Source organism: Nipponia nippon, unplaced genomic scaffold, assembly GCF_047370975.1.
Source record: "Nipponia nippon isolate SJK-2023a ecotype South Korea unplaced genomic scaffold, ASM4737097v1 scaffold_5, whole genome shotgun sequence".
Lineage (NCBI taxonomy): Eukaryota > Metazoa > Chordata > Aves > Pelecaniformes > Threskiornithidae > Nipponia > Nipponia nippon.
The window spans coordinates 93,487,360-93,512,135 of record NW_028262369.1 but is presented as its reverse complement, the minus strand read 5'-3'; the positions used below and the strand labels follow the sequence as shown (position 1 = coordinate 93,512,135).

Genomic DNA, 24,776 nt, shown 5'->3' with positions numbered 1-24,776 from the left:
GAAAAGGGAAGTGAAAAAATGTTCCGCACAGTGGGCTATTACGTGAAAACAAAGTATTTATGCTATATTGCCTTGCTTTAAGACATGAGTTTTAGAGCGGGAAACAACTAAGGTTTCTCACAGACGACAACTAAAACCACAGATATACAGAATATCTGAAAAAAACAGGCTTAAGGTACCTATTGTGCCTGAAAACAGATGTGCCCAAAAGTACAGGCCTTTTAAAAAAACTTTCTTTATGTGACAAGGTCCAAGGCCAAACAAGATGTTTGTGTTTGAATCTGGGAGAGAACTCAGGCTTCCCAGATCCACATCTTAAACACATGATTTGCTGTTGTTTGCTTCTTCTGAAAATGCTAATTTGCACATAGAAATTACTAGTGTGCGCCTATGTCCATAGATATTTGCGGGAGCAAGTTTAGAGATTGCTTTCCCAAAGCTAACTCAGGAATCCAAACTTCTAAGGAAGTCTCCACACAAAAGATATGTTTCTGAATCTAAAGAATCGCAATTTCTAATCAGTTTCATTGATGTTCGGTGTTTCTGGTTACCATAGTAACTGGCACACACAATAAATGGTGTTTTGGTTAATCAGTCATGAGAAAGAAGTCTGGGCATGATGAATCAGACTGAATCAGAAACAGTTTCCTTTACTACCCTAATCAAAATAGCTTCAGTGTAACTATAGGACAACTCAAATCAGCAAGACAGGATCAGGCCATGAAATTCAGATCTCAGTCCTGTTTTCAAACACTCCTCTCAGAAGCTCAGATGAAAGTCTTACGGCTGTTTCAAAGACAAGAGTTTATGTAGCATAGGATTTAGTTCAAGGTTCAGATTTTATCTCGCCTATACCGTAGGTAGCTTGCATCAGGCTGAAGTCCACCAGAAACAATAGATGTTCAGAGGCAAAAAGCTCAAAATAATTTCAGGCTCACATACTAACTGGAAAAAATACATGTGAAAAGAATTCTTTAATGCTAAATAGGGAAAGTGTTCCAGACTTAATAACAATGTAAATAAAATTTCCTTACTCCCAGTTAATGCTTTAAGGCATTGATGGCTGGAGTCTGCTTTGCACCAGTGGCAAATAAATATAATTAATATATAGCTATACCTTTTTAAAGAGAAAAACAAAAATCACGTAAACTAAAGGGCGTTGAGGAAGAGGGGGTTTTCTGACATAGCCATTCTTAGAAAACAAGTATAGAAGTGGCATTCACGTGGCTGGCCCTAAACCAATTGTAGACTTGAGAAGGATTACCTTTGATGTATAAAGATCAAAAAACATTTTTGCAGGTAATAAGATCTCTCTCAGATGGATTTCAGTAATATGAACGTGTTTTCCATAGCATGGTAATAAAAATAAAACAATGCAATAAAACTACAACTAGGACTAAGTCAGTCACTCTTGAAATCTTAGTGGAAAGTCAAACAAACTTACAGTTGGTGTTTACAGTTTTTAATGTAACAGTTATACATAATGAAAAATTATAAAAGCAATGCGAGTAATAAGACTGGAAATAATTTTGTGGCTGTGGTGACATCATAACAAGCTTGATCGAGCGGCCTGTGATGTAACCAGAACTGTAACCATTTGTTGCAGAATGTCAGTTTTTAAAGGAGCTTTGGGAATGTGGGCGGAGAAGGAATATAATGTAAAACTTTTCTTTTTGTCTGTTTTCAATTCCTGCTCAGGCTATACCATGTACTTTAGTCCCTTCTCTTTTTAATTGTACTGTGTCTTTCTCTGATCTTCCATCTGAAGGCACTAAAAACCTAATCTGAACATTATCACAGCCATTGCTTTCATCACACTTTTACAAGTAACGACGTTTTTTTCAAAACAAAAAAAAAACTTCTTTTTTTTTTTAATTGGGTATTTGATCTTAGGATTTCCAAGTACTGCTAATTTCAATATATTAGAGAATGTCTGATTGCAAACATTTTATAGATAGGTAAGATAAAAACAGAGGCCTGGTGTGAGATAGTGGCAGAAGCAGGAATAAGACCCTGCGATTCTGACAGTGAGAACCCTTTCTACCCGTTGTGTAGACTCTTCCACAGTGGTTTATGAACTTCTAAGGCTCTTCTGTTCAAGGCAGGACAAGTGGAAGTGAGTGCTGTCAAATGCCGTGCCAAAGCCGAGGACCAAGGAGAAATATAAGAGCAGAAAAAATGATCGCGACTATCAAAGTCACATTCCTTGTGGATGGTGCCTTAGTAAGCACAGCACATTGAACTGCTTTATTTTAGCATATTTGTAATGGGTTGTTTCCAGTGAGGAGCGAAGCTACATATTATGAAAGACTATGCTCAGCCAGAAAAAATGCCAAACATTTGCTGTTTTCTGTCTTTTGTTTAAATCCTGCTATGGCTCCCATTGGCATCAACAGTGTAAGTGCAGGGAAACACCTGTACGTTTACTCATTTCATTTCATTTATGCAGTTCAGTTACAGAACCGAATTTCCACTGCAGTCTTTGCTTTTTACCTAGTTTTCCATCTGAGCTGGCAGAAGATCAAGAAGGTCAAATGATTTGCTCGGGGTCACATAATGAGTCAGAATCTTGAGCCCAGACTAAATGCAGGATACTCCCTGGCTCCAGCACACGGGACTTGTCTACTCAGTAAACCGCACAAGTTCCAGCTGTTTTCCCTCCTCACATGAACTGAATATGAGGAAGTTTGTAGAGAATCTCTCTTAAGTAGAAATGCAGCCGGCAGCAGGCTTTTTGTAGTCAAGTGCTGGATTTAAAGTGGGGTTAAATCAATATCCAGAACTGGGTGCTACGTCGTACTGTTCTTTTCATTTCTTATCCCCTTCAAATATCTGTCCCTTTTCTTTCTTGTGGTTATCCAAGAAATAAGGAAAGGGTCTTTTAAAATCTTTGTTATCGCATGTAATCTCTGAAGATAGAAACAAATGAAAAAGAAATATTTAACCACAGAACATTTCCTGCAGCCACTGGAGCTCATGCTTTTATTCATTTGGTGCGTGGAGAAGCTGCATCACTATTAGGTAAAATCACAACACAGGAGAAGCCTTATCTAGCTGAATTACAAGCAAGACTCAGTGTTTCAAATAATCACCACAGATACAAATGAAACTTCATGGCAGAGCTAGAGAGCTCATACAGGTTACTGAGGATTCCTGAAGGGAAAATTAAGAGTTTATATAATTTCTAGTGTAGTAAGGTGGGAGCATTAGGAAATTAGCACTGCAGCTTGAAGGTCCCAATTTCGTGAACATCTTGTCTGAGTTAATAAATTTGAGCTTTAATTAGGTAAGGGCTGAAACTTAACTTGCATGGGAGACCATTAAAATACCAAAATAAAAGGAAGATAGGGAATCCAATCCTACTTTACCATCAATGCGAGTTCTGCAGTGGTCCAGAGAACTAAGGTCTACTTTATGTAATTAATAAATTACAGTATTAATTTAAATTAAATGCTATTCCTAGTATGAATGTTGCTGAATACCTTTGAAGAAAAATATGTACGTTACAACAGAATAGATGAGGGACTCCTAATGTAGTCCTCAGTGGTGTCAGCCTAGGCAAGCATTTGGATGCTGTACTGGTCACACCTCTATCGCTATTTAATGCCTTACATGGCAATAGTGCCAGGGGATCATGGAGAGGTTACAGACTTTCCCATCTGAGAACAACAATTTCTGTTATGGGGTGCAATAGCTACATGTACCCGATAACAGAATGCAAGTCTCACCAAGTCCTATCCACTAAAAATAGACAGATGTTTTGGCGAATCTAGCTCTTATCTGTCAGACCCTCACCTTTGACCCTGACAAGCATTTAGTAAACTCTCCTTAAAAAGCAGTCCAAAGGCAAAGACCTAGGAACACTTCAGTACCTACCTATAATCTGGACCCTAGTCAGCCCTGAATTCATCAATCCCATCACCACCGTGACGTTCCTGTTACTAACAAAATCCCAGATGCAGAAAGCAAACTGGTGGGGGACCATCCTCAGAGAAGATGCACTTTCCTTTTGAGGAGGTACCTTGCATCCACATTGTGAGTATCGCTCTCTGCACGGTGCTTGGCGTACAACTTAACCTTGGTTTCCATCAGTTGTGAAACTGCCTCCTGCACGCCAGTAGCGCAGAGACTCTAGACTGCACCGCTCAAGCGCAGACACAGAAAACCCACAGCTAAAAGGAACGCCTCCAGTGCACTAAATATAGATACCCCCTATGTGATCCTCCTCTAGGATCAGACCCGAGAGGTTGCTCTTTGCCACGTACCCACTAGATTATAACAATGCAGTGCATATTGAGTATGAAGGTGCTGTCCCTCAGGAAACGCTAACAATTCAAAATATAGCAACACATGACAGACTGTCATGAATGCATTAAACGTGTCCTACCTTGACATCCAGTAGAACGATGAATAAAGTTCAAGGTCATTTATTTTAATCATATGGTGCTCCCCAGTTTGCTAGCAAGATGTATAAATTATTTTATACACCTTTAGGGTAAAGACTGTGGTTGATAACTTCATGGTGTAGAAACCTCAGAACGTGATCATAATGAGGACACTTATTCATCTGTACTAGAGTACAAATACCCTGAAGTGGTGACACAGGCCTCCGGAATGAATTCCCTCAAGAAGGAAAATGCGCTGTCTTCTCCGTGCTTATGTTGCACTTGCCCGACTTTGTCTTCTCTAAAACAAAGAAAGATCACTACGCAGACCTATGTGTGTCTGCGTATCTCTTTGTGTTTGTGTATGTGTGTGTGTATGGATATATGTATATGTTGGCGTATTAAAAGCTTGACAGATTTATTCACTGTGCGCACGCTTTCTGCCAGCGAACACGCTGAGAGAGAAAATGAGCCTTGCGTAGCAGACAGAATGCAGTTGGCTTCATGCACAGTGGGATGAGCGTCATACCTGGGTCTCTCTAGAACAAACCACCACCACTTCCACTCATGGAGAGTTCTAACATGGTGATATCCTATACCTGCCACCAACAAACTCTCTTTTAAAAGTTACAAGATAAAGTTCAACTATATAATTTCTTACAAGTTCACACAAACAAAATGAACTCATAGGAAAGCTGTTGGAATTTAAAAGTTACGAATGTAAAAATATAAAACTCAGATTTGAGGCTGACAATGGCCAACTCAAAGATGCAGAAAGCTCTCAATCACATAAAATTAATATGAAGTAAAAGAAAATGTTAATTTTCTGATTCCCCTCATGGTCATCTGTGACCCAGTTATTTCCATGAGTACTACTCTTGCTCTCAGTGCAACATTTGCTTTGACAACCTGAATTTGTCTGAGCTGAAACTCACATCATATTATTATCAGTAAGATAAATTCATTTTTAAAAAACACAAGAGAAACAAGTAAATTAATTAGGAGATACTTCATATTGGCAATGAATATCTCAGTGGGTTTGTGTGGCGAGGTTTTGGTAGCGGGGGGGCTACAGGGGTGGCTGCTGTGAGAAGCTGCCAGAAGCTTCCCCTGTGTCCGACAGAGCCAACGCCAGCCGGCTCCAAGACGGACCCGCCGCTGGCCAAGGCCGAGCCCATCAGCGACAGTGGTAGCGCCTCTGGGATAGCGTATTTAAGAAGCGGGGAAAAACCCTGCGCACCTGCAGCGGGAGAGAGGAGTGAGAATATGAGAGGCACAGCCCTGCAGACACCCAGGTCAGGGAAGAAGGAGGGGCAGGAGGTGCTCCAGGTGTTGGAGCAGAGATTCCCCTGCAGCCCCTGGAGAAGCCCATGGCGAGGCAGGCTGTGCCCCTGCAGCCCATGGAGGTCCACGGTGGAGCAGATCTCCACCTGCAGCCCCTGGAGGACCCCACGCCAGAGCAGGGGGATGCCCGAAGGAGGCTGTGACCCCGTGGGAAGCCCACGCTGGAGCAGGCTCCTGGCAGGAGCTGTGGTCCCACAGAGAGAGGAGCCCAGGCTGGAGCAGGTTTGCTGGCAGGGCTGGTGACACCGCGGGGGACCCAGGCTGGAGCAGTCTGTTCCTGAAGGAATGCACCCCGTGGGAAGGACCCACGCTGGAGCAGTTTGTGGAGGACTGCAGCCTGTGGGAGGGACCCCACGCTGGAGCAGGGGCAGAGTGTGAGGAGTCCTCCCCTGGGGAGGAAGGAGCGGCAGAGACAGCGTGTGATGAACTGACCCCAACCCCCATTGCCCGTCCCCCTGCGCCGCTGGAGGGGAGGAGGTGGAGAAATCGGGAGTGAAGTTGAGCCTGGGAAGAAGGGAGGGGTGGGGGGAAGGTGTTTTAAGATTTGGTTTTATTTCTCATTATCCTACTCTGATTTGATTGGCAATAAATTAAACTAATTTCCCCAAGTTGAGTCTCTTATGCCTGTGACAGTAACTGCTGAGTGACCTTTCCCTGCCCTTATCTCGACCCACCAGCCTTTCGTTATATTTTCTCTCCCCTGTCCAGTAGAGGAGGGGAGCGATAGAGCAGCTTGGTGGGCACCAGGGATCCAGCCAGGGTCAACCCACCACACTCAGATATGAAGAAGGTATACACATTTTGCTCAGGCAAAATAGTTGGTGTGTTTGCTAAACATAGAGAGCTCCTTAGCTGTGATCACAAGCCATAAATGGACAGAAAATTCAGTGGAAATTGTTCTTATTACATTGCTGTAGCTTAAATGTAATTTCAATGCACTTAAGGGCCATTTTACATTGTTAGAGCTCTGCAAAGGTTCCTTAATTGTAAATAAAAGCAACACCTGAATGTTCCAAATGCTTTTTCTTTTTAAATTAGTAATAATCTCTTCTGGGGAGCTAATTAATCAAGCAACACAAAACAGATGAATACGTACTTTCTTCTGCTGCAGAATAAACACTCTTCAGATATAACAAAAGTTTTTCTGAACTCATGCTGAATCAGAAAAGGAAGAGCGGGTGGGTTTGGATTGCACTCTGTCTGCTGCAGTGTTGCTAACTCTCGGGATTTCATTGCACCTAACATATCGGTTCATGTTTTCCTTCAGGCCTCTGCTGATGTAATTCTGGGCCAGCATGTGACTTTTCTGGAGGAAAGCTTGTCAGTGTGACTTGGGTGTATCCTGAAGACGCAAAAACAAGAAGTCAAATAAAAAGAACTTTGTAAGTATGGCAGCTTCAAATTCTCATGATTTAGGCAAATCTCATGATGTTTTGAAGGCTGACTTATGAGCAAGGGAGGAGAAGCTTACGCTTGTGGTTGGCAATGCTGCTGTTATTTTAGAAATAATAGCATCAGAAAGCTACTCACAGCCGACAGAGAGGCGAAGTGCCTTGCCTTCCAGAACCCCCAGAATGCACAAAGAGAACAAATCTCCAGACGACCCCCTGTGGGGACCCTTCTCTAAAATGCCATCTGACCTGGCATTCCCATGCAGAAATGGATCTGGAGAGCTCACACTAACCCGTCAGAATCATCCCTACAGAGACTATGGAGTTTCTTTTTTAGAGTCAGGACACAGCATTTCCTATTTCCTAACACAATCTCTCTTGGAAGCCCTAGGTTTCAGGATAGTGTGGACCCAGGGATGTCCCTCCACGCCCCCTTCCTCTTCCAGAGAGAGGGGATAATACACGTACACAGATGGGACACCCTTACTTGCAGATACAGAGCATGCAATTAGACCTGCAAGATTACTATTTCACCCAACATTTTACACACAGAATACCCTTTGCCTCCAAATGAAACTTTAATTATTAATGACTTTTTGTATCAGGCTCACAAAATTCGATAGGAGTTTTGTCTGGAAGAACTTTTCAGTTGTCCTCTAAGTGAAACAATGTCGGTATTTTTAAGTGGCTGAGTTGCGCATCAAGAAACAAGAATTGTAAATAAGGAAGTACTTTGACTAGTGCAGAAGATTGATACAGCACCTGACAGCTTTCATTACGTAAATCTAATTTATTTCAGCAAACAAGTGACTGGAATCATGCATCATTTCTGAACGAGCTGACCCTCAGGTTTACATGGTTGGCTGATACGGGTTTGAAAACAGGAAGCTCCAGCTGTAACATGAGTGACCCAGACAGCAAAAAGCTAGACACCAAACTAAATTGGAAGGCAGGAAGTCAAAGTTCATGCTCATACCACAAACAATACAAAAATAATAAAGTTCCTCTGAGATGCATTTGGCAAAGCCGAATGTCATTGTGAGGCATAAAATATAAAAGAGCCGATAATATAAATGTTTATAGAAGAACAGAGCAAGGAATTGTTGAAAAACTACCAGCAGTGTTCCAAAGAGCTAATCCATCCACATACATTTTCATAAACACTATATGTACCCTATAAACTGAACACTGACTCTAACAGGATGCCTGACTCCCCAAGGTTCTGTTAACTGGTCCATTCAAAACCCCTGGGTTTTGATTATCTTTATTCTTTGGTTTCCTAAACCTTGATTTTAGTTCCCTCTTAGCTCCCAGGGTACTGCTAGAGTCTCCGCTCCATCAGGCACTTTTTTTTGGTCCTCTGACACTCTCTTGTAAAGCACTTTTTACTTCCCTAGGGACCTGCTTGTCGGCACTTTTGATCTCTAGAGTCTTCCACGGGCTTGTAGCATCCAGAAACATATGATCCTGTTTGCATCCAAGTTCCCCAACGATTTCACCAGCAACTATACTTGGTCCTGGTACTTGTCCTATACTGTTACCTTCTGGGAAAGTCTAACACCTGACATGGGTGCTAGCTCTGCAAATCAGGAATAATGCCGCTGAAGCAAATGGAGTCCTGAGAGATTTACATCTGAGCAGCTGGTGGTTGCCAGAGCCGTGATCTAGATCAACACAGATCCCGAAAAGCAGGAGCTTGATTCCGCACCAGGGTTGCAGCAGTTACACTCAAAATTTCCTACTTCTGCTCTGCAGGAAATAATGGAAGTTTTTCATTTAATTTCATGTACATTTAATTTCTCTGGGAATATAAATAATCCCTAGACTCCTGACAAGGTAATCTGTCTAATCACCAGCTATGTATTCCAGCTTCATTTTATGACTCCTCTGCACCCTTGTGTTCTGTAACCAACTTCCCTTTGCTAGGATCTGTCCCATAGCCTTGCGCTCAAAAACTTGAATGGTAATTTCTGCCTCTCTCTCTCCAAGAGTAACGTCTATCCCCATTATGTCTGTAGAGAAAAAAGGGTTAATATATATATATATATCTTATATCTTATATAAAATACTTTTTCTCTGCAGAACTAAAGGCATTATGGTCTGCAAACATAGAAGGTAAAATTTGCATTGTCAAACATCCACAATAGATCACAGCTGATCTAATACTTCATTTTACCACACAAACAAGACCGGTATTTTCCACAAATCTTGCTCGGAGGACTTTTTCTCTGAAGTTCCTTTTTCATCTTGTTTGCCTTTTTGCTTTCCAACTTCTCCTGTTCATTCCCTTGCCTTCCTTATTGCAATGAATCTCAAAAAATATTATACCTGTTAAAAGAGTGGCAATCTTTCTAAAATTCTGTACCAAGTCAACGCTCAGCTTGCACATGCACTAATGACCTAATGAAGCCAAGGGGGCTTCAGCACATATGTACACAGTATGTCTTGTTGAATTCATTTCTATTTAAGCACGGGGATAAATTATTTCAAATTGCAACATAAGAGAAAAGGAAAACTTAACCAGGAAAGACTGAAATAAAATACAGGAATTTTAAAAAAGTTTCCTTTTTATTGAATACCTCTTTTCATCTTAGTTTTGGCAATTTCTGTATTAAAAAAGGTTTTAACATTTGAAACCCTAGAAAAGTACTGTTAATTCACCTGACAGCTACCAATCCTGCAAACCACATGAATCCAGAAGCTTTCCAAAAGCTTTTTTTCTTCTAATAGTTATTGGATTACGCAGAGGCCATTATCACATGCCACCATCATTATTAACAATTTTATTCACAATAGATGTCAAAGTACTTCAAGGAAATGCAAAAACTACAATAATAATGAGTGAAGTTCCCTTTGTCATCAATATTTTGTAAATGTAAAATTAAGAGGCCCATAGGATAGGGTCTGCACTTTGAAGATAATCTAGCATTTTGCATTCTGAAACTTTGTGTACGAACCTTAAGACGATGGACCTATTCTTCAAAGGCAATTTTACTGCCACTATTTACTATTAATTTTGCTAGGGCAACTACTGAACCGCATTGTTTTGTGATGCAATACCATGGCAGAGAAACACAAGGCAGTAGTCAGCCAGTTTGAAGTGTGAGATAAAACTTGCACCTGCTTGTACATTGATCTGTAGTGAAAATACAGATGTGCAAATCTCCAAAAACCAAACACAGTATTCTTAAGTTGGATATTCAAAGACTAGCAATCATTTTAAAGCTCCAAGTGCTCAGGTTGAGCTTAAAATGTGACACTAATTGAAGATCTAGGGACAGAATTTTGGTCTTCCAGACTATCACAACATCTGTTGCACAGTATTAAGGCAACTGAATATGCTAGAAAACATGTCAGTAAAGTATTCAGTGCGACCAAGTTTATCCTAATTAAATGCTAGCTTTGTATTCTTCAATAAATGTAATCAGTAGAGTTTCTGTGGTTTCTGTAAAACTTTTCTGATATATTTACATCGCTTTAAACCTTTCTTCTACACAATTCCACTTAAGGTAAAAAAGCCTACAGTCTTGGGGGGAAAAATGAAAAGAATTGCCAAAATGGATAAATAGATTTAATGACAGGTTTATTTTTACTTATGCTTCGTGGTTTTATGTTTTGCAACCTAAATTGTGACACAGCTTCAATTTGTTTCCTCACTCAAGTAATTTAAGTTGCAATACTCTTTCCTGAATTTGCAATTTCAATTTGCTCATTCTTCTCCTCAGACTCATCTTTCCTCTTCATAGTGAATGTTTACAGAATCAGTCAAATATGCCTTATCTGTGTCCCAGATTAGATCAGTGAGAATTAATACAGAATGTTCTGTACCTCGCCTGAATTGGCATAAAGAGATTAGAATTGTTTAGGAAGGGAAAATAATTATAATCCTCTGTGTTTAAATGTGATGATATGTTACTAAACATCACTTCAGGAAAAAAAAAAAGCTTTTTGCTAGACAAATCAGGAATTCTAATTATATTCTAGTATTTTCAGCATTTTTTAATCATGATTTTGTAATTCTAGAGATCTGTATGCACTAAGTACATAGGACATATAACTCAAAGGTGAATGTTGTATCAACATTACACTGCAAAGAGTCTTGGTTCGGTACTGATAGGTACACAGATAGTAGATTCCAGATCTATTTGTTATTAAAGTTGCCTCAGAGGTTTGCTGTCATTGCATACAGGACTCTATATGAATATAAATGTCCGATTTCCTCTCACACACGAGCAGGACGGCTTAGATATAATTCATTATTATTGTACAGTTAAGGGCAGGCTTTTGCACATATACATACACACTAAGATACCACATACAGATAGTTACATCATATAGTGTGATTTATTATCTATCCTCAAGCATGCACGTACAGTATAGTTTATTATTTATCCATATACATGCACATGTATTTACATACACTTACTTTAGATCATTGGTGGCTGTCAACTTTTGTGATATTTCAGAAAAACCATGAATATTATTTTGCTATCTCTAATGTACAAACTATCAAAACAAATCCCATCTTAACAGCGAGTTCAGTGTGTGCAGCAGACAACTCTGTCAGGCCACCTGCAGCTACTGCTCGCTGTAGGCCTTGGGCCACTCAGTGGCAAGAAAATTTCACCTGCACCCAGTCTTTCTACCTCAACACTCACAGCCTGGTATCTGCAAACTCCGGTACGAAAGCTCTCGCCTCAGTCCTGTTGTAGTTGCACTTCTGTGATGCAGCAAGCACGCTTCCCACGCGGGACAGCGCTACCAGGGTAGACAGCCCCTTTGGAGATTCTTAAGGAAAATCACATGGTTTTTTCCACTAGCCAGCATGATTTAAACCCAACATCTTCAAACTATAAAAACATGCCTGTCCATCACTTGACCAAATGGAGCAATTCAATAACTAGCAGATGTGCAAACAAGCTCTTAGTGCATTTTACTGACATGTTCCCCAGTCTCTAGAAACGCTGCTCTCCATGAACTAGGCTCACAGCAGTTCTGCTACATGTAGCTTGAAGGATAGTCTCAGGCAAAATGTAAATCTTTATAGCAGAAAAAAGTGATTTGCAAGAAGGCCAGCTATAGATTTGCCTACTCATGGCAATGGGAATAGGTACTTTTCCATGCACTGGACAACTTTTCAAGTTTTATGTGTGCATCTGTATAAATCATGATGAAAATAAAATCTGATGGCATTTTTAATGAGTTGAGGAGCTTTGTCCAACTTCTTCCCTTACACAAAATGAACAAACATCCAAGTGCATATATGCACCGCTGAGTTTTTTGATGTTTTTGACCTCAAACATTCTTCCTTATTTTATTTCTCTCTGTATCCTTCCCCATAACGAAATTGTGTAAACATTCAAAAACTATAATCTCTGTTATCTACAGAAAACAGCAAATTTCTTGCTTCTGCTGTTGTATCTGAAATGGGATGGACTATTCCTGGGCATATGTACAGCACAAAGCACACTTGGCAGCTGGCTTCAAATCCCAGCAAAGACCACTCAGAAAACAGAGGGAATGAGCAGAAATGTGAAGTACTGGGTATTTAACAACAATGCTTAGACAACAGCAGCAGTGTGTTATTTTGCTCTGATTTGAGACTGAAATTCTTTCAGTTGACAGAGTTTGGAGCTGCTCTTTTCCAAGGACAGGGAGAAGAATCTTTATAAGTTGTTAAATCAGAAGAGCTAAGCTCCCCAGGAATATAGGGAAAGATCAGATGTGTCCAACAACTCTTCTTCACATGTGCTGTATCCATCAAAGGAAGAGGAGGCCCAACCTGCCAAGCAAATGTTTTATATTGAGCTGGAAGGTTCCAAATGTCTCACAACGGTGTCAGATAAACAAAAGGAGACACGAGAAGGTGACAGGGAAGCTCTCACTCAAGTGTCGCTTCTGTTTCAGAGATGAGTGACGGACAAAGAATTTTCCCCCATTTAACAACAAAAAGAAATCTCAGACTACTCAAGCTAGACATTTATGCGAAATGTCAGTGTTGTGCAAAATCTTTTCTAAGATAAAGTGTACAAGTATATTTTGGGTGTAAAGAGAAGCCCAATCAAAATAGCATAAATTATGCTTCCAGTGGTAACTTTTAATAAGAAAACCAATACCAACGTAAGAATATTTCAATAATTTAATTAAATATTAAACATTACTGACCACAGAGATTGTCCGCTTATCAATTTAATTTCTTTTCTGCTACAAATAGTTGTATCAGATAGTTATTTATTGGCCAATGGTAATTTGGGGCACATTTAATAAAAGTAATAAATATGCATTTAGTTTCATGCAAAACTACTATGAAAACTGATCTTCCCAGAAGAAGTGCGAGTGGCAAAATTAAAAAACAAGGGACAACGGGCAGAATCTCCATTTTTTTCTGTGATCGATATTGATTTACGATACAGTTGAATAGCTGAAACCACTGCCTGCTTTACAACAGTTACAACTACTTAAAAGCACCAGCCAAGGCTTGTCTCACCGTCCCCATGAGGCAGCGGGACAGGTCGGGGGTAGCTGGGGACATCCCAGAGCATCAGGCAAGTGTGTGGTGGAGGCAAGGACCAAGGTCAGGCTGGGACATCAGGCCACGAGTGGACCTGCCGCAGCGGTGCCCGTGGCCGGGCAGGGCAGGGCTGGGGCAGGGCTGGAGGCAGGCACCTCACAGCATTGCCAGTGCAAGGCCGGCCGGTGCTGGGGGTGCTGAAATGGGGTCCTGTGCCATGGGTGGGGTGGCAGAGGTCCCGTGGAGGCTGGTAAGGGCCATTAATGCCCCCTGTGCCCTGACAGTAAGTCAGTAAGACCTATCTACTGAAATTAAAAATACAGTAGTGTTCACCTCCAACAACAAATTTCTATGGCAAAGGGGAGTCAGCAAAGGACAGGCATAATCTTTACGATAAAATCCATTTTGATAGATCTACAGACTGGCATGGGGAAAGTTGCTACACACATTTCCATGTTTGGTTTTTGATTTAAGTAAATGGATTAAGGGAGAAGTCAGCCTGAGCAGATCCCACAGCCCCGTCAGAACCTGGGCATAAATGGGAAGAGTGTAAAGGCTGAAATGAAAGGAAACAAAAAGCTGTTTAATGTATCACTGAACAAATTAACTTGTTAAAAATATTTATTAAAAATATTCCTAGCGCTTCCCTACTATTTTAAGTCTACTCACTTCAGTAAAGTTACTGTAAATTTAAACCCATGTGAGACAGAAATCAGACATTACTGCAAATGTTCTTGCTCTGTAAATCAGCAAATTTCCCCCTCTACTAAAAGTGAGATTTCACAGTCAATTTAAGCTGATCTAAGACTGCGCAGCTCCTGAACAGGGCAATCCAACTTCCTTTTATCTCCAGCTGCGTGTTCCCACCACTTCCCTTGTGTGGGCTCTAGAGATCATACAGCCAAAGGATAAACAAGATCAGCTCACTGATCCTACTGAAAACTAACACTGAAAATACTTAGTTTTCAGCCAGTTTCTAAAGAGTTGAAAACACCCCTTTCAGTGACAATCTACAGTTAACCTTCGCATAAATTGTTTGTGAAACCTCAGCGTTAGACAGAAAGTGAATTGAAAAAAAAATTATTAATAACTGAGGAAGAAGTGAGATAGTACAAAAAAACTGGCAGTCTATTACAGGCAATTACAATATTTTAAAAGAACAATTTTTATTCCAGTTTAGAAACCCCCCCAGTCTACCAAATCCTAACGTACAAGAAGTGAACAGTTAAAATGAAACAAATTACTGCAAAACACTCATTTGGAGAAATGTATTTCAAATCTACAAATACTTAGCTCACATGAGAAACAAAATCAAAGGAAAAAATCATCATTAAAATGTTGTCATTTTCCTTTTCATTTTTCTTTACTGTTTTTCTTACTTGACTGTTTTAAATTTTTATATATTGGCATTGGAGTTTTTAATTTGCAATTTTTTTTTTATCAGGTATTTTTTCATAACCCTGCTTGTAAAGCAATTAGGAAGATCTTCTTTCCCCTTTTCCAGTCTTCCGTGTTTGTTAGATTTTATCTGTGTGGTATTGTGATAATAAGTGCACTGTTCCTTTCTGATGTTTACTTCTTGCTGCTTCTGGTTTTATCTGTCATCTAATGTGTGTTGTAACAAGAAAAAGTGTATCTTTTATGGCAGCTAAAGATACAGAATAGAATAATGTGGAAAAAATAGGTTGCTCTAATTAACTTATACCATTATCAAGGAGTTTAATGTTTACATTAGAGAACAGACAGGTAATATGGATAATTAACGTCATCCTAGATAAAAATATTCTAAGTAATAATATCAAAATACTTGGCAGTGTTCTGAATTTCCAAAAAACATCAAACTTAGAAGTGTAATGGCTGTACATTTTGGCCCTGTTCTGATGCTTGTATTTTATAAATATACACTTTTTTGATCTAAATGTAGTGCTTGTAAGAATGGTAACCCATCTGATGAGGTCTATATGCAGATAGAATCCCCCAGAAAGAGCTATTAAGAGTTTCCAAGTCTCCACATGCAGTCAACAGTAAATTAAGGGCATCTACGAAGTCTGCTAAAACAAGATTGTTATTGCAGTCATAATTTTCATGATATGGGCATAAAAATTAAGACAAGTAAATGTCTTTAATACAGGACTTATGACAAACAATCAAACAGCAACATTTGGTTGATATAGACCTAAACTCAATTTGAATTGGGGACTTAAAAGCCTTAGACAATCTGTCCCATTACTGATCTCTGTAATATTTGACTTCTTAATGTGTTATTATTTTGTAGTGTTATTATTAACTGGATTATTAACAATTGCTTGTATGTGTAGCTTTACCTCTGTGCACTGATTTGTATTTTTAACACATTAGCACCCATTCACACATTAAAAATATCACCCAGTATGTATAGATTATGGAAGTTCTATGCACGGAGCAGCAGATAAGAGCGGTTCACCATCAGCAGGAGTTGTATGCCTAAACCCTATTTAAACATTAGGTTTTGCATGGTACCCTCCCAAATCAACAGCTGGGCCAAAAAATTACTTTCTTAAGAATGGGCAACAGTCTTCTCACACAAACAGGTTAAATTATTAAAAATGGGATGAGCCTTCTTTTAGGTTGATTATGGCCAGACTGGGGTTCTTGGAGGTTACTCAGTGACTCAGTAAATGCACTAAATGTGACAAGATGCTAAAACACTAATGGTTTGTATTCTGACCTTTTCTACTTTTTATCTTTTTGTCTGTTTTTTTATCATGTAACCTCTTAAGGAAGGAAATATTGCCTTCTTTTATGTTGGGAAATTGCCCAGAACATTGCAGACACTACCCAAACAAAGAGTAACTATAATAATAAGAAAAATACGAGGAGGTTTACTTGACCCCATACCAGCAGTCCCCTAAAGACTCCTATCAAACTCACTGGAATTGTAACCTGGCTTATTGCTGAAGTAGAATTGCCCGTAGTTAATTGCACCAATATAATTAATGCTATCAAAAATAACTGAACTTATTTTTTGAGAGAGTCACATATGATAGTTAACATAGCCACTTAAAAATATATAAATAGGTACCTTTTGTCTTGTCCTGAGATGGAGTTAAAGAGATTTAGAGTTTTCTCTCAGTTCTGTTCCTGACTTCATTATCTTCAGTATGACACTGTTAGGTAAATCTCTGTGCTTCCATCTCATAATCTGTAAAACAGAGGTAATGGTTTTCTTCTCAGAGCATTTGGATATGTACAAATAAAATGCTACATAAGAGTTCAATACCATTAATACACTTTTTCTCTGCTGAATAAGGTCTCAAAACAAAACCTTTCCCTTTGATCCTGTCCGCCGCAACATGCCCTCTGCCAGTCCTCAACAACACATTTTAGGTAGTGTATGATAAAAAGGTCAATGTAATGAAATAAACTCTGCAAATACCTCATTTTCCCTAGATTTAATTATGATGAATCTTCTCTACAGTGATAACATTTTTTAACCTTTATAATTTTACAAAGTGCTTGTACCAGATTCTGTTAGTCCGCCGTATTTCATGCTATGTAGTTCCATTTATCTCCCATTTATGAAATATAGAGCAAGCATGACATTTCATATTTTAGACTCTTGCAAGGAACACCGCCTTCCTGTATCATTAATACCAACATTATGATTCAGACCAACAGCTTCTAAGTCTTTCTTTTAGGTTAATTTATTGATGTAATAAAACAATTTCTTTGCTTGCTTCTAGTATTTTATAGAACAGTGTAAAGATTTGAAAAGTATAGTATCAAGACTTCAGTTATCCTTAAAATTCTGATAATACTTCCATGGTCTTACATACGTGATTTTCCCATCAGCTAGGAAAACATCAGTCTTGTGACTACTGGTGGGGCACCCTGCTGAGATTTGTTTAATTTTTGTTGATCCTTATGGGTATTCGGTATAACAGAGAGTAAAACAATCTATTTTGTATAGTTATCAGAATCTCCCCTCCTTAATTAAGAGGGATCTTGCTATATGTTACATAGAAAATGCATATTATAAAAGAACATAGTGTCCAGAGAAAAAAGAAGCTGTAAATATATAAATATAAAGAGAGACTATGTATTAAATGAGCAACTGCTACTGAAAACACTGTCATAAATCAGCAAATAGATGCAATGGTATTTTTGGCCAAGGCTGTATTTGCAGCTCTGTTAGTGGTCTGTGGATCTGTCTCACCTCCTGCTATCCCTAGAACGTTTCTTGGGGGAAAACTATCTTCATAGTTCAGCACTTAAGCATGTTTTTGGTTTAGGTCCTGGGAAAAAGAGATTTGACTCCACATGACTGTTTCTCCCACGAGCCAGCTTTCAGTTTCATTTCTGACTCTGGACAGCACTAGCAACCAAATTTTAAAAATTGACATAAACTGAGTGAAAGTTCATTTGTTATATTTGACAGTTTTCTCACTGAAAAATTTCAAGCATGTCTCAGATAATATAATACTAATATTAACAATTCTAAATGCCCATGTGCAGGAAGTTTGAGAACAAGCGTCTCACATCAGGTCAAAATCACTGAAAGCTTCTCCACTTCAGTTGGCACTGGTTCAGACTATGATATGGATGGATTTGAGCTTTTGAAATATCATTTTTTGTTACAAATTGTGACCTTATAGGACAATCAAGTCTGGTAGCATTAATAATAATAATAAATGCAATTCTGAAGCCTTTAGTTAAGAAAATACAGTTGAATCCAGAATTACTCACTTTGTGTTGAGCATGTTCAGTGGCAATTTTGCCTTAGTAAAGCTATCAAAAATTGGCTTAAAAAGCTGATTTTTAAAATGGAAGAAATCAGTGGAGTTTTATTCCCCAGAAGACTCTTTAAATAGAAGGCTTGATTAAGTGAAAGTTAGTTAATGACTGCAAAAAATATCAAGAAAATGCTGAGTCCATAATGAAATAACCTGGCAAGATCCTGAGAAATTCAACCTGTGGAAAACTCAAACAAGTGCCTATGGATAGATCAAGATTTCTCAATCACTCCAGTAGCACAGAAAACAGAAGCAAAACGACTAGTGAAGGAAACTTTTGAAAGGCACTTGCACCTCTTCTTTACCATTAAGCTAGAGGATTATTGTTTTGTTGGACAAACTTTTCAAAATATGTGTTTTACCCGTGACTTCTAAGACAAGAAATAAATGTGTTCGGTGTACAGTGTACAGGCCATTTGGCTACCAGGGAATCTTGCTTCTCTTGGTAGCCTATTTGGCTCGATGCATTAGCAACTTAAGGACTGTTTGCAATTGTGCATCTGTGGACACAATCCCAGTTGCTCTGTGGGAAAATGTTCTGGGGAAATGTCCTGGCAAAAAGACTGCAGGACTAGTTTAGAAATGGAAGTTAAAATGCAGATCAAGAGCTGGAAACAGGTTTCCAAACTAAATTATTCTGTACCACTGTGAAACCTGTGTTAAAGGATATTCCTAAGCACAATACAATGCAAATACAAATAATGCATTTCTATTAAGACAAAGCTATTCCACAGATGCAAGTATAAAAGCACATTCCCCTAAAAAAAACAGCTGCAGTTCCCTGGACTTCAGTCCCCTAGGCACACTCTCTTTGAGCACAGTTAATGCATAGAAGACTGTACCTCTTTACATTGCTTTAATGTTTAAGGCTGTTGCAAACAACCAAATTAAACATATTTGCATCAAAAATGTGTTAAAAATAATTCTAAGTTTGTAAAGCCAAGCACGCAAAATTTGCAAAATGCCAGAAAATGGAAGAAATCTAGAAAATAAAGGTTGCTTGTCACAGTGGATTTGTTTCTAATCCCCTCCTCCCATCCATTGTACTCCACTCGTATCCATCAAAAAAAAAATCTAAAATTTATGGGAACATCTATAACCTTAAGGTCATCATACAGAAATGCCATTATGTGGAACCTTGTAAAATGTTGTCACCAGTACCTCTACTGTACTCTATGGCTGGCATTTCAGCCCGTCCCTTCTGCAATTAATAGTCACACTAATAAGATTTTGAAGTTTAAATCTCTTTAAAGGAGAAAAGCTGCTTTTTCATCCCTTTCTCAAAGCGTACAATATGATTGGCAAAGTATCAGGAATAATACGACAACTAGTTGACGTAAACCCCAGGAGGAACAGAGCAGCTTTTGTTCTGAGCTCTCATCAAAATCTTGGAAATCTTGCAATAGGAAATGTTGCTGGAATGTAGGTTCTTATTCAGAGTTCTTACATGTTAGGCCTGCAGTATCTGAAATCTCTTACCTGCTTCAATAATTATTGCACACCGTCCCATTTGCTGCCTGTAGCTGAAACAGCTATACATTTAACTATTTAAAATTTTCTTGATACAAAAAAATATATATTTCATTCTCTATTAATGCATCATTATTCTTGTTCTCCCACTGGAGCTACTAGCTATTCTGATGGTTAATGCAATAATCGCTATAAAGCATGCAATAAATGGTGCAATCATGAACACTATAGCTCATGGAACAAATGCCTTAAAAAGAAAGCATAGCTTAAAGCACGGTACACATGAAGACCATACTTCCTAGACCGTATGTTAAATGTAATATTAAATGCAAAAAAGCTTTGTGCAGGTTAAAAATGAAGGTTGTAAAGTCAACATGACCAAGTCAGAAAAAGGAAAACTTACGGTTCAAAAGGCTATGCTATATCCACCACATAGACAAGCTGAGTTATCTTAAGCATTTAAAAAATATATGGTAATGACTTCACAGGACGAGAAACAGGATAGAAAACTGTACCATTGGTCCTAACCCCCAAACATTGCCTCCAAACAAAAGGCTTTGGTAGGTATGCAGATGTTTTTAAGTGTGCGTTGTCATGTAATTCAAGTTCTCTGGACTTTGGTTACTTCCTTCTAATCGATCTAGTAGCTTAAAGGAGAGCACCCACTCCATAAAAACTACTTGAACTGCTGTGCTCTTATTCACGCTGCATCCGCTTATGTATGATGCTAAGATTTCTGGGGACATATCTCACAGATATGAAATCGGGTGGTTTGTGTGAGATTGTGTATGCTGCTTACAACCACACCGAAGGAACTCTAACTACAGTAACAATCCGTTCAGGTTGCAAGCAAAGTTAATGAAAGCACTAGTTATTATCCTAGTTAGCTTTGCAATATTCATCACTGAAATTCTACAGGAACCCCAGCAAATGGATCAATTCATGGAATCATAGAATCATTTAGGCTGGAAAAGACCTTGAAGATCATCAAGTCCAACCGTTAACCTAGCGCTGCCAAGTCCACCACTAAACCATTCACCTCTTCTGTAGTCTCCATGAAAGTAAAGAAGAGGCTAGAGCTCAAAATATCTGCTATGACCATACAGACACGTAATGTGGTTCAAAGCATTCCCAGGTAAGAGCGTGGCAGGAAGGCATTACACAGTGAGAAGACTGAGCTGGATGTGTTCCCATACGGAAGCAGATTGGTTTTGACTAGAGGCCTCTTGTGCCTTTGAAAAACAGAGGCAAAAAAAGCAGCTTTTTGGAAAAAGGAAATGTTATTTTAACAAAGCTTTCTCTGACAGAAAATTGATTTTATGAAATTTGTTTCTACTATCGTTCAGAGAAAAAAACATGAATATTTTAAATATAAATTACACCAAGAAATACTCAGCTCAAGGGGTAAGTCCAAATCAGTTCTCATCTAAAGTCAAAACCAAACACCGGAAAGCCTTGAGGTAAGAACCAGAAAAAGTACCAGAGTAGTGTGCAGGAGGTTTGGGATCAATTGATGTCACCAACCGTCTTTTGATTAAGTCAATGAACAAAAGATACTCACCATGAACCACAGAAACAGGGGTGCTATCTGTGGTAGGTCGATGGCATTTTCTCCTCTCCTGTGATACCATGTTAAGGCTTTGTTTTTAGAGATGAGCAAGGCCTGTGGGTCTGCAATTGTTAAGGACAGGAAAGTAGAACCTGCTCACTGCGGCTTTCTCTCCCTTTCAAACCTCTACTCTTAAGAATGCAACAGACCTCCTTTTAGCAAGACAATAGATTAAAGTTATGTTAAAGATCAGAATTATTAGTTTGCATGTTTAGAAAATCCAATATATTATCTATGTTCTTGGAAGATGCTACTCGTTTTTTTTCCATTTTAACTTTGCTCTCTCATTTCCAATTTGAGTTACAATCATCTCTTAAGTTAGAAATGTAAGATATGAGCCAACCCTCCTGACTGGTCATTTGCTGTATTTGCAGGGTGTTGATAAAATGGTCACTGGTCACATGTGGTGTGAGTTTTCAAGTAAAGTAACTCTATTACAAAAGATGCTTCTAAACGTCACACTCTAGCGTGTTCTTACAGGCCTCTGAGAGATACAAACATGGGAACATCACAAATAGAAGAAAATTTTGGTGGGTCCCAGTTCTATAAAAAAAATCCATTTAACAATATAGATGTGTTTACTAATTACTGGATGTTTAGAAAATATTTTGGTATAAAACACGTGTAGTTCCTTCTGCTTTCAGAATGAAATGTTAAGTTGGAGGGGATTTTTCAGGATGGAGGACTGAGGGGGAGGAACAGGGGATTTTATTGTGGAGCTGCAGTGTTGAGTAGTCAGTGGTAGGTGGATACCGCTTTGCAGAGAAATCATGACAACTATAGCAAGAGGAAAAGGAAAATTACTCAAAAACTGGATTTCACTTCTTTGTTTTCATTCTATTCACCCATACTTGTACCTGCAACACCAATTCCCTGATTTCAGCTTTCTAGTTATTTTAGAAGCGCTACAGTGATGCCAACTGGTATAGCCAAGAGCTTTCAGTTAAACACAGAGAGAGGACATTGTATAAATAAAAGTCAGTTAAACAGTTCTCCAAATTAACTGGTGCTGTGTAGCCCAAGGCTATAAAAAATCTTCACTGGGCCAGCAAACTTTCAAGCCTGCATCCTGCCTATCATCTTCCTGCCATAGGGAGCCTTTGTATAAGGCTCCTTGTTACACAAAGCGGCTACTTCAGCAAAGGAATCACTTCAGGAACTTAAGCCTTATTTGAGGGGATTATCAGAAGTCATTGTTTGGATGCTTCTTAATTTTCAGGGTTTAAGAGAAGAGATGTTAACCCATGGTCCAGTTCATTAAATGATATTTTCAATTCATTGCTATTCATGTCAAGATAATTTACTATAAACAGTAAAATGGAGTTTTACAGGGTATATTAATTCATGCGCTGAAAGTTTCCCAAGATCATGTACCCTCTGTTTAAATATAATCTCTTCTGCATCTAGTGTTGTTAAGCGTTTGAAATATCACTATATATACCTAAAGATCTGAATATTATTTGATACTCGATATTTAGTTAAAGAAACTATTCATAAAGTATTTGGATACCCTGTACTTAACTAATCACAATATACCAGAACGAGTTACAATTTTCAGGTCAGTGAATTAGAAGTCAAAATTTCTTACAGCTTTCCCTGATTGCTCACTGCTTCTGGGAAATCAGTGTTAAATTTACACATAGCAGTTACCCTGGATGACCGACATACATACATTTCCAAATTTCTGTGTCAACTTATGCAAGTTGAAAATCCTCACTCTGCAAAGCCCTGCTCTGTTTATTGGTCTTCATTATTTTTGAATCCATTTATATTTTTGAGGGAATATCCCATCTTTCTTTTTAACAAGGAGCCTCAGAATTTTTCCCTAACCAACTGATAGGTAACTCCATTTGCAGACATCTGTAGGTGGGCACTATTAATACTGAACTCATTCGGTTTGGATGTATACTGCAAAAAAAGGGAGTTTCTGCCTAAGCTACAAATTTATTCCCCCCCCCGCCCCCGCAGCTTGTTAACTTAGTCCAGGCAAACATTCTGACCCCAGATAAAGATATTTCTATTTGGATTGCAGAGATTCTATACTAAAACCAAAATACAAACCTAAGTAAAAAAAGATGTAGTATGTCCTATCTATGAATTCATGGCTAGTAAAACCTTTTCTGCCTTGATCAGTAAAAGAATTCTTCTTTAACAATGCATTAGAACTTTACTATGGCAATTCATAGACTAATTCTTTGAAGAGTCCAATTTTTTGTGCCTACATGTATAATCAATGTTCAGAAGTACATTTCATTAAATCTTCAAACCAGTGCAAACCACTGGAAGACCATCATCATCTGCATGTTCAGACCTCTTCATTCCTCTGATCAGGGGCATTCAGTTAGGTTAAATTATTTGTTCTCCCTGTCCAAAACTCTCCTTCAGTGTCTTTTAAATGAGGGATCATTTCATGCTGTGTGATCTCAACTTCCCTTGATGACAGCTCTATCCTACTGGAACTATGAAAATGTCAACAACAAGAGCAAAATTTAGGTGTGCAGAAGACAGAAATGGCTCAGCAGCTATCCCGCAAACTCTTTCAATAGAGGTCAACAACCTCAGCATCTATGAGGAAAACTGCAAAACTCAATATTTCCATCAAACAGCCCAAAATAACACGGCTAAAAGTTTCTTGCTGGCTGGAAGAAAAATATTTTGTTCACATTACAGTTTCAGAAAATGAGTAGGTAGTACCATGACAGACATGGAATAAGACAACAGCTCACCTTGATTTAGTAGAGGTAGAAGATGTGTGTGGTCAGCCTTTGGGGAGTAATGCCTTGTAGTAAACATGAGGTAATGTAAGGCAACTTTGCATCTGTGACACAAGGCCAAGCAGGCCACACTAATAGTTTCTCCTCTGTTCTTAGGCACAGTATTGTCACAGTCAATGTAAGGGAATTTGAGGTCACCTTTATGAACAGATCAAAACCAAATTTGGGTTTTTTTCCAAAAAAACCCCAACGACCTCACTTCAGAAACACTGATTTATTATGCATATTTCCTAACCCAACCCATATAATATGAGATCACCTAATATTCAAGGTTCTCTTGGATTTAAGCACACACAATGTTATCTTCTTTTTAAAAAGCATTAAGCTGATGCAGTGGCGGTTAAATGGCTTGCCTGGAGTCATCCAGCGCATGAAAGGTAGAGCCATTAATAAAACCCTGGAGTCCCAACTGACAAGTTCTATGTAGCAAGGATTAGAGTGAAGTTCCTCTCTAGGTAAACTAAAATGTTGTAGCTTATGTCAATAGAAATATGGAGATTTCCACACTGCATTAGACCCT

The 24,776-nt window shown here is 38.8% G+C and overlaps 1 protein-coding gene across 1 annotated transcript in view; it reads right to left on the bottom strand.

The window, feature by feature from the left end:
• The window catches only part of THSD7B (thrombospondin type 1 domain containing 7B), a 540,474-nt gene that overhangs the window by 451,677 nt on the left and 64,021 nt on the right, over window positions 1-24,776 (bottom strand). The window contains exons 4-5 of the mRNA XM_087730295.1: window positions 21,435-21,544; window positions 16,693-16,812 (exon numbers count right to left, since the gene is read on the bottom strand). The gene's annotated coding sequence lies outside the window, so the exon portion shown is untranslated. The remainder of the gene's footprint in view (window positions 1-16,692; window positions 16,813-21,434; window positions 21,545-24,776) is intronic.